The sequence below is a fragment of the Ovis aries genome, chromosome 1, assembly GCF_016772045.2.
Source record: "Ovis aries strain OAR_USU_Benz2616 breed Rambouillet chromosome 1, ARS-UI_Ramb_v3.0, whole genome shotgun sequence".
Taxonomy (NCBI): Eukaryota; Metazoa; Chordata; class Mammalia; order Artiodactyla; family Bovidae; genus Ovis; species Ovis aries.
Window position 1 is genome coordinate 150,018,001 of NC_056054.1, and position 10,863 is coordinate 150,028,863.

Below are 10,863 nucleotides of genomic sequence, written 5' to 3' on the forward strand. Positions count from 1 at the left end.
GCTGGCTCTGTACACGGAAGAGGAAGGCTCGCTCCCCCTCCTGGACTCTCCCCACCTCCCGAGGGCAGGGCAGGATGCACAGTGAGGATGCCCCTTCCCCTAGGACACCCTCCCTCTGCCTGCCCCCAATGTGCAAAACCTAGCACTTGTCTAGCAGTGCCTTTCCTCCGGCCTACCTCCCATCTCCCCTTCAGATGACTCAGCGTCCATGTCTACAAATTCTAGCAAGTCTTTCTCGCCGAGGGAGGGGGAGGAGGGGTCTTCCAGCAGCCCCACTACACCAGAGGGAGGGCGGGCTGGAACCACCGTGCTGACAGCTTGCTTGCTCTGCACAGCTGTGTCAGCTCCACAAAATAAGTGTCAACAAGCACAACTGCAAAACCCTGACGGAGGCTGCCGCGAAAGGGATGATCTGAGAGCTGGACTTGATGTACCTGGGGGGAAAGAGCCCGGTCGCCCCACACATCCCAATCACCCTACGGGCCGCCTCTGGGAATGCTGAGAAGTCCCAGGAGAAAGAGAAAAGGTTGACTTGGGGAGACTGAGTCTGTGGCTTCCTCCCAAGCTGACAGAGGAACACACCACTGAACCTCCAGGAACAAGATCGGCCAGCTCATCTCTTTTTTTTTTTTTTTTTTTGTCTTTATATCTTTTCTTTACATTTATTTTTAATTGGAGGATAATTGCTTTACAATGTTGTGTCGGTTGCCCTACAACAACGTGCATCAGCCATAAGTATATGTATATCCCCTCAGTCTTAAGCCTCCCTCCCGCCCCAACTCCACCCCACCCCTCTAGGTATTCACAGAGCACCGACTTGAACTCATTGTGCTATTTAGCAATTCGGCCAGATCAAGTTTGCTGTAGGGAACCAAATATGGGGTGCGAGTGAGATGGGGGACTACAGCAGGCGTGACCGTCTCTGTTATCCTGAGTTGATGGCACAAGTCGGGAAGCTGAATACACTATTCTTATTGGCCCAGATCCTTAGTCACGCCCATTTGGAGGGAGGGAACACTCCTTTCCCTTTGCAAGGCTGTTCTAAAAGAAATCATTTATGTCTACACACACTCTCCCAGACGCACATGAAGCTCCTTTCCTGCGTGCTGACAAATGGCCCGTGGAAACCTGGCCAGGCTGGTTGGGGAAGCTCCTTGGCACTGATAGGAAAGCCCTAGAAGCCAGGACCCACTGCTGAGGGGGACACCCTCCAAGATAGGCAGCCGTGAGTCTGCTCAGGTTACCTCTCCACATGGACCTGGCTCAAGGGAAGTCATGTACAGATCAATTCAGACGCCGGCTGCTCCCCAACACCTAAACACAGGCCATGCCTCCCTGTGGAGCCTGTGCCTGGGCTCACGCTCTGTCTCTTCTCCCACAAGTGTCTGAGCCAACCTGGCCCCCACAATCCCGCATCTCCGCTTCACCACCCCCTTTCCCGGGACAGGTGCTTCTGTCTCGGGCTTGCCAAGCCAGGCACATGGCCTTCATTTAGCCTCTTCCCTTCCAAGTGGCAGAAGAGTGCCAGACAGCGTGGGGTGCTGAGCTGAGGCGAGGGCAAAAGCAAGCTTTCAGACACACCAACAGGAGAGAAGCTGGGCTGGCTGGTCTCCGCGCCAGGCCACAGACACAGGGAGGAAGAAAACCCCGCAGAGCGGCTCTGGAACCGAGCCCTTAGGGTCAAGCATCTGTCCCACGCAGGCTGCTGGCCCTCAGTAGAGGCTGTTTTGGCTGGAGCAGGCCAGGTAGCCAGGGGCTCCTTGCATAACCTCCTGCCACCGTTTCCTCTATTAAAGAGGCTTGGGGACACTGCGGCCTCGCACAGTTCCCCATCAGCCACACCTACACACAGCCGGTGGGCAGGTGAGCCCAGCGACTCAGGAGGAGCAGTCTACTCCCAAGGGCAACCCACAAAGATGGCAGAAAACAAAGGTTAGGCTTCATGGGTTCACGCAACCCCACGCCCTGGGGAAGGATACTATGTCAATACCGGCAGCCTCTGCAGAAGGGCAGGTCCTGCCATAGTTGCTTCCCTGGGCCTTGCCATCCTCGGAGAGACCCTTCTCCACTCTGCTGCCTTCTGTAAGTCCACTGGCTAAAATTGGGACCATTGAGTCTCAATCTAGGTCCCATAGAAAGTGAAGTCACTCAGTCGTGTCCAACTCTTTGTGACCCCATGGACTGTAGCCTGCCAGGCTCCTCTGTCCATGATATTTTCCAGGCAATAGTACTGGAGTGGATTGCCAGTTCCTTCTCCAGGTGATCTTCCTGACTCAGGGATCAAACCCGGGTCTCTTGCATTGTAGACAGTTGCTTTACCGCCTGAGCCATCAGGGAAGTCCCATCGAGTAACACCTGAAATACTGAAGGGGCCCAGGGCGACTGTGTTGCCTGGAGTGGAAAGGGGAGGGAGGCTCATCAGAGAATGTCAGGGAACTAGCTTTGCTTTCTTTCTTTCTTCCATTTTTATCGGCAAAATCCAACACCCATTTAGGATTTAAAAAAAAAAAAAAAAACTATCCAGAAAATGGGCATAGAGAGAACCTACTTCAACATGAGAGAAAGTGAAAGTGAGTCATTCTATCCTATCAGACTCTTTGTGACACCATGGACTGTAGTGCACCAGGCTCCTCTGTCCATGGAATTCTACAGGCAAGAATACTGGAGTGGGTAGCCATTCCCTTCTCCAGGGGATCTTCCTGACCCAGGGGTCAAACCCAAGTCTCCTGTCTTAGAGGCCTATTCTTTAACATCTGAACCACCAAGGAAGCCCTATTTCAACATAATAAAGGCCATATAGGACAAACCCACTTAAAACATGGTCTAGTTCTTCTGTTCTTGAGAAATCTGTCTTAGTAAGAACCTGTAAGAGCATGGCTGTTCTTACACTGTATCTCAGATAAGGAGGGTTCGAAGATTATGGCATAAACTCCAGATTGGAGTTTTACTTTGTGGTATCATGGAAGGTTTGCAAGGGAGTTAAGGTTATGTTGTTATATATTTCTGGTGAAAGCAAAGGCAGCTGGTGATCACTGAGAAATTATTGGTATTAGGAATGCAGGTATGAAAGTGACTGAAAGAATGAAAGACTGTGGTCATACAAAGGCTGGATTTCAAAATTTTAGAGACGCAGCATACCCTCATGTCAGATCTTAGGGTGTAGAGGCAGCAATGACTAAGGTATCAATGTTTTCACATTTTTCTAGAGTAATAGATAATTGGAAAATGTCATCTATGGGATGGAAGGATAGAGTGTGGCATGAAACTCAAAGAACAGGTTTCCCAGGAGGCTGAAAGAATCAACACTGGGAAATTGAAATGTTTTATGTCATAGATGAAAAAGATTTGGTCCCTGTTTAACAGTCATGAAGGACATTCTGTAAAACATAATGGGTACACATTCCCTTGGCTGAAAGCAGCGCCAGGTGAGGCCACTTGGCTGTTTGCTAGCCTCCTACATCCTGGCTTGACATTGATACATTACCTTTTAGTGAATAAATTCATTGAGCAGTCAAGGTGGCAGAGCTAAGTAAACACACTGAACGTTTTTATTACTCATTAGAGATATTTGGTCATTTGTAAGGTTGGCATATTGCTGACTGTGTTTTCACTTCCACTTTCTTCAGCTAAGTCCTAGCACTCAATTGTTTCTTCCTTTAAATGTCTTTTATATTTATACCTTCTCCTCCATTCCCTTTTTCTCTGCAGTAGTTCTGAGTTGGAAATCTCTATTTTTCTCTAACTCTCTTTCAATCATCTTAATGCATCAATCTGATTAATCTTTGAAGAAGAATGATGTCAGTCTCTGATTCCACCGTTCAAGAACAGGCACTGTATTGATTCTTCATTGGATGCACTATTCAGTTGTATTGAGTCCTTCGTAAATCTACATCTTCAGCCTTGTTCCCCACCATGCCCCACTAAAAATGGTCTATTCTCTTCTGATTGTTGCCCTCTTACGTCCTCTGACACCTAATACTCACATTCACGCTTTTGTCTTCACTCATGTTATTTCTTCTGCTTCACCTGACTCTGCTTTTTCCATCGATCAGTCTAAATTCTTCCCTGCATTGTGGCCAAATTATAATCCATTATTAAAAAAAAAATCCTTTTAAATATTTCATCTTACCACAACTTCTCCCTTATCTCAGTTTTAAACATATAACCATTCTCTTATTTGGTCTCTCCAAATAGACTTGATGCTTTTTGAGGGAAAATGTCATATTAAATATTTCTTGTGCACCTCCGCAGTGCTCAGAAACACAACACGGGAAATCTTCAGTGAGTCACACAGTTGTCCTTGTGCTCTCCGTGCACCATTAGAACACAGTATGTTTCTTGATGATTGCCTTGACATTTTAAAAAGAATGTCATCAAATGTTGACTACTGAGTATGCTATTTTTTACGTTGCTCAGTTCTTTTTCGTATCAGAATTTGCCCAAAGTACTGCCAAAAATACTGCTAGAATCAGCTTGTAATAAAGTCATCATTAAAATTATCAAGGCCAGAGCACAAATGGACTTTGATTATAGGTGGATGTTAACTTTCAAAGAGTAAGCTGTGACTATTCAATTCATAAGTCTCCATTAAAAGACTCTCAGTGACCTTAGCCTTAAGCCCCAAGAGAACCAGTTCAATTTGTACTTCATAACCTAGGAAGGCCAGATGCTAGGTTACGCAGTTGTGTGGCAGAAAGATATTTAGAAGCATCTGAAGGTCAATCATGAGGAAAAACTCAAGCTCAATAAAATAAATAAAAAATGAATAATGTAAAGTGATGCATAACACACCATTTTGTTTCAGTTAATTCTATTTTCCAGCTCTTTACCGTAAGGCAGGCCAAACATAAAAAGTCTAATTCTTTTCATAACCCAGAAAACATTTTTATGAAGAAATAAGTGTGAAAGTGACTTAGGTTCAAAAGTAATGAAATTATTCCTATGCCTCAAATTTATATTGTAGAAAATTCAGACAAACTAAATTTCTGCAATCAGGGGTGGGAAAGTCAGACAACAATATATTTGGGGATAGATGACAAGCCTGCATGTTACGTGGCTTTTCTCCTGGTTGTTGCTACATTTTCCTCTGTTGTCTTTAGGAAGTTAGAGTTATCTGAGTAACCATTCTTGTCTCCTCACATGCAAAATATAATGGCTAAATCTTATCAGCCCTTCCAGTTTGAAACACTGCATAATGAAAATTAGATTATCAACTCAGTATATGGAAGTTGGTGAGCTGTATTGCATGAGCCCTTTGTAGGCAAAGGGATAAATAATATGTTTAGGTGAAAATCCTCTCTTCTATGACAGAGACTTTTGTTCACACAAAAATTAATTGAACATATTCTCTGTGTCACTGTACTAAACACTACATTGTGAATTTAAAAACAGAAAGCCATAGAATATAAGGAATTGAGCTTCAAGTTTGTATAATAATAGGGTTAGGGAGACAAAACACACATATATGAAATGTTCATAGCAATGAAATGTAACACCTAAAAAAGATGTCACTGGGAAAGATTCAAGCTATGAGTTAAGAAAAGGGGGAAATCAGAGGGTCAAGAAATAAAGCTCATTACAACTGTTGTATTTGAAAGCCTACATGCTAGATTCTTTTCTTAAATCGTCTCCTTCAGGGAAATTCAAAGTGGGTTTTGAACCGACAGACTTTGGATACAAAAGGAGGGATGGGAATCAGAAGCCTGAAGGTGGGCGGCTGAAACATGAACAGACCAGCAGGAGCAAACAGAAGTTTGGAAATCAGGCAGATGGGGACGCAATCTGGGAGTGTACACAGAGATTTAAATACTCCCAACCCCTCCGTGCTGTAAAGTATTGTCCTCCAGCGACCCTTTCCCCAGCTCATCAGCTTTGCTGCTTAAAGACACCTTTTTGGATTACAAAAACATCTTAGAGTGAGGGCTCTTTCTTTGTGGCTTGCTTCAGCACACAAGTAGCAACTGTGATGTCACAAGCACTTTTGAACCAAACTTTTGACTGACTGTGAATTGCTGTGCTTCCCAGGGGTGAACTCAGGAGAAGTTTAGAGCCTGCACTTAAACAAATATGTTACATATTCATATGTAGATTCATTTATTAGCCATAACTTATTTACACCAAGATCTCTCAGCAGGCTACATGTCTTTTCTTCTCCACTACCCCCTCATAGTGCTGTGGACAGATTGCTTCATCTCCTAGGCCAAAAGTCAGATTGGTAAGCAGAGTCACTGAATCCAAAAAATGACTGGTATAACAACCTCAGCAGTTATACAGTCTTTAGATTGATTGTGACTATATTTATACTTTTCTTGAGCATATCAAGGTTCTAGTCCTTGATTTTAACATCTAATTCTGATATGTTAAGGAAAACCCATTGACCAATCTCGAGTTTAGGAGGTGGTTCTATCTGTAAAAGAATTAATTTCTCTTTATGCACATTAGGTCAAAACAATGCACATTAAGTTTCCCCTTTTGACCAAATATTTTCTTTTCCCAGGTGGTTCCAGAGCACTTGGCAGAACTGATGTGTGTATTGAGTTCAGTTCAGTTGCTCAGTCATGTCCAACTCTCTGTGACCCCATGAATCACAGCACACCAGGCCCATACCCACACCCAACTCATCACATGAACAGATAGCACTCATCCACAGCTCATCCTTTATGAAACACCATACCCCAGTGGAAACAACTATATAGAAGGAAAGATATTTGTAACCTCCTTCTTCCAGCTCATTCCCCCAAAGACACAAAACTATTAGGTTTTATTGCTTTAAAAAGTGGATGGGGGAGTGTGGCCAGAATCTCCCATTCACACCTTAAGGTTTTTAAAGCTGTGGGAAAATTTATTTGTTATAAAAGAAACAGAAATAAATTATACTGAATAATGTCAGAAATAAATCCCATAGGAAAAAGCTTTTTGATAAAAAAAGCCAAAGATCCAACAGTCTGACATAATTCTCTGAAGAAGAGATAAAGACATGCAGGGCTTGAAGAGGCACCCTAGAGTTGTTTGAATATAATTATGTATTTGAATTTGAAGATAAACTATTTGACATTGGTGAACATTCACTGAACACCTGTAAAGACAATTCTTTTTTAAGAACTGCTTGCCATTCCTTCATAAACTTGAACTTCTCAATCATCCTGTCCTCTAACCCCTATACATTCACATTTTTTTCAACCTGGTTTTACTCTCCTCATTTCAGACTTGCTTTTTGTTTATTTTCTATGTGTTCAGCTAGTAACTGAGCACTTATTATGGGCAAGGATGGGTGGGTAACTGTTAAGTCATGTCCAACTCTTTGTGACCTCATGGACTGTAGCCTACCAGTCTCTTCTGCCCTGAGATTTTCCAGACAAGAATACTAGAGTGGGCTACCATTTTCTTCTCCAGTGAATCTTCCTGACCCAGGGATTGAACTGGGGTCTCCTGCATTGCCAGGAGGATGTTTACCCTTGAGCCACATGGGAAACCCCAGGCCTTTTTTTTAACAATGTTTTATCTGATACTCAAAGATCACTTTCTTGCTTAACAATCTGCTATGTCACACCCCAAAAAGATGTCCTTTTCAGTATAGGGGACTGGAATGCAAAAGTAGGAAGTCAAGAAATACCTGTATGTGAGACAGCAGAGGAGACACAGACGTATAGGACAGTCTTTTGGCCTCTGTGGGAGAGGGCAAGAATGGGATGATTTGGGAGAATGGCATTGAAACATGTATATTATCATATGTGAAACGAATCTCCAGTCCAGGATTGATGCATGATAGAGGAGGCTCGGGGCTGGTGCACTGGGATGACCCAGAAGGATGGGATGGGGATGGAGGTAGGAGGAGGGTTCAGGATGTGGGACACATGTACACGCGTGGCAGATTCATGTCAATGTATGGCAAAACCACTACAACATTGTAAAGTAATTAGCCTCCAATTAAAATAAATAAATTTACAAAATTAAAATTAAAAAAAAAAAGAAATACTTGGAGTAACAGGCAAATTTGGCCTTAGAGTACAGAATGAAGCAGGGCAAGGGCTAATAGAGTTTTACCAAGAGAATGCATTGGTCATAGAAAACACCCTCTTTCTAACAACATAAGAGAAGACACTACACATAGACATCACCAGATGGTCAATACCAAAATCAGATTGCATCCAAAGATGGAGAAGCTCTATACAGACAGCAAAAACAAGACTGGGAGCTGGCTATGGCTCAGTCATGAACTTCTTATTGCCAAATTCAGATTTATATTGAAGAAAGTGGGGGAAACCACTAGAATATTCAGGTATGACCCAAATCAAATCCCTTACAATTATACAGTGGAAGTGAGAAATAGATTCAAGGGATCAGATGTGATAGAGTGCCTGAAGAACTATAAATGGAGGTTTGTGACATTGTACAGGAGGCAATATTCAAGACCATCCCCAAGAAAAAGAAATGCAAAAAAGACAAAATGGTTGTCTGAGAAGGCCTTAGAAATAGCTGTGAAAAGAAAAGATGCGAAAGGCAAAAAAGAAAAGAAAAGACATACTCATCTGAATGCAGAGTTTCAAAGAGTAGCTTTACTTTACTAGCATGTGAGATGAGTCCAATTATGCAGTAGTTTGAGGATTCTTTGGTGCTGCCTTTCTTTGGGATTGAAATGAAAACTGACCTTTTCCAGTTTCAGCTTCAGCATCAGTCCTTCCAATGAACACCCAGGACTGATCTCCTTTAGGATGGACTGGCTGGATCTCCTTGCAGCCCAAGGGGTTCTCAAGAGTCTTCTCCAACACCACAGTTCAAAAGCATTAATTCCTTTGTGTTCAGCTATGTTTATAGTCCAACTCTCACATCTATATATGACTACTAGAAAAACCATAGCGTTGACCAGATGGACCTTTGTTGGCAAAGTAATGTCTTTGTTTTTTAATATGCTCTCTAGGTTGGTCATAACTTTCTTTCCAAGGAGCAAGCAACTTTTAATTTCATGGCTGCAGTCACCATCTGCAGTGATTTTGGAGCCCCCCAAAATAATCTAAGGGTGAAGCTTTTGACCCTCTGAAGTCAAAAAGTCATCCATTGGATACTCCTGCAAACCCAGTTGAATGATCAGTGGTCTCTAATGGTTTGAACTGAGCAAGACAAGCTCTAAAAAAACTACTTAAGCAACCGTTACTATAGTGAGTCATACATCAGAATTGTTATCTAAGTGGGCAGTTAAAGGAGTCCTGTGTTTTGTTGTCTAAGCTCTTTGATGTTCGAAGCGTATTTAGTTTGCAAGAACAACTAAAGCAAGTTTATTGAAGACAGCTTACAGGATATTATTTATTAAGCAAGTTATCATTTAGGGAATCTAACTCGTGACTGCCTTTGGTCTCAGTGAGGAAAGAGATTATGCCTTTTATGTCTAGGTGTATTAACAAGCTTTTCTTTCTTTCTTGAACAAGCCTACATTTGCCAGTCATCAGCTGGCTACGGTTCACTCATCAAATCTTCCCAGTCTCTTTCTCCTCCTACTTCCCAGCATTTTGTTGAGTTTTTTCTTAAAGAATCACCATTGACAATCTAAACGGGAGATCATATCCTGGCTTTTCACTTACAGACTTGTCTTACTCCCCAGCAATTACCTAATTTTTGTCATTGTTGCTGTTACTTTTGTTCTAAAATATTACTTCCTTTTGTCACATAACTTTGCATTTTCTGGATTCCTGTATGCCTCCCTTCTGTCATGCTTTTGTTTTGTGAACGTCCATACACCAAATATGTTGAGTTCTGGGAAAAGTCTGACTTCAGCAGTTTCAGCTCCTAACTTTGTTTATCACCTCTTTGTCGGTGGCATTCAAATGTCTATCTCTGGTTCCTAAATCTCCTGAGGCATAGATTGAAATTTTAACAGCCTGCTAGACATTACCACGTGTATTAGCTTCAGCACCTAAAACATAAGAGGTTCAAAATCAATATCCTCATTTCCCCCCCCAACTTCTCTATTGTTTCTATGTCACTTATTCATGTTACCAATTTTCCTCTTTAAATTTTTAAAGTTATCATCGATTTTCTTTTTTTTTTTTCAACTCTTGCTCCCCTTACCATCATAGGACTCCAACTGGTCACCAAACCAAACAGTCCTTCCTTTGCAAGATTCCAATATACAAGAATTTTAGTCACTATGTTTTAGTTAAATAATAGCACTTCCAAACAACGCAGTTCAAATACCATGATGTATTTACCAAGTAATTGCAAAAGGCATGAATTTTTTGATAGCTTTTCAATCTATAAAGAAAAAAAGAAAATAGAAAGAAAGTGAAGTCACTCAGTCATGTCCAAATCTTTGAGACCCCTTGGACTGTAGCCTACCAAGCTCTCCTGTCCATATAATTTTCCAAGCAAGAGTACTGGAGTGGGTTGCCATTTCCTTCTCCAGGGTTCAACCTATAAATTTTTATGTAAATAATGGCTGTGATACATGCTCATTGGTCAATAATCTTCCAGATAGGGCTTCCAAGTGGTGTTAGTGGGAAAGAACCTGCCTGGGTTCAATGCCAGGGTCAGGAAAATTCCCTGGAGGAGGGCATGGCAACCCACTCCAGTATTCTTGCCTGGAGAATCCCCATGGACAGAGGAGCCTGGCCGGCTATAGCCCATGGGGTCACAAAGAGTTGGACACAACTAAAGAGACTAAGGACATACACAGAGTATGTTAATGAGTGGTTAGTTTTTGCACAAATTATATGTAATTGCATTGACTCCTTGTCTCCCATGATAAACCCATGTGTCATTGTTACAAAAATGGATAATTGAAAAAGGAAATTGGCCAACAAAGATGAAAGCGAAGCAAAGAGATGGTAAGTTATAAAGATTCAAGGGAAATTGTAATCACATGTAAATGAC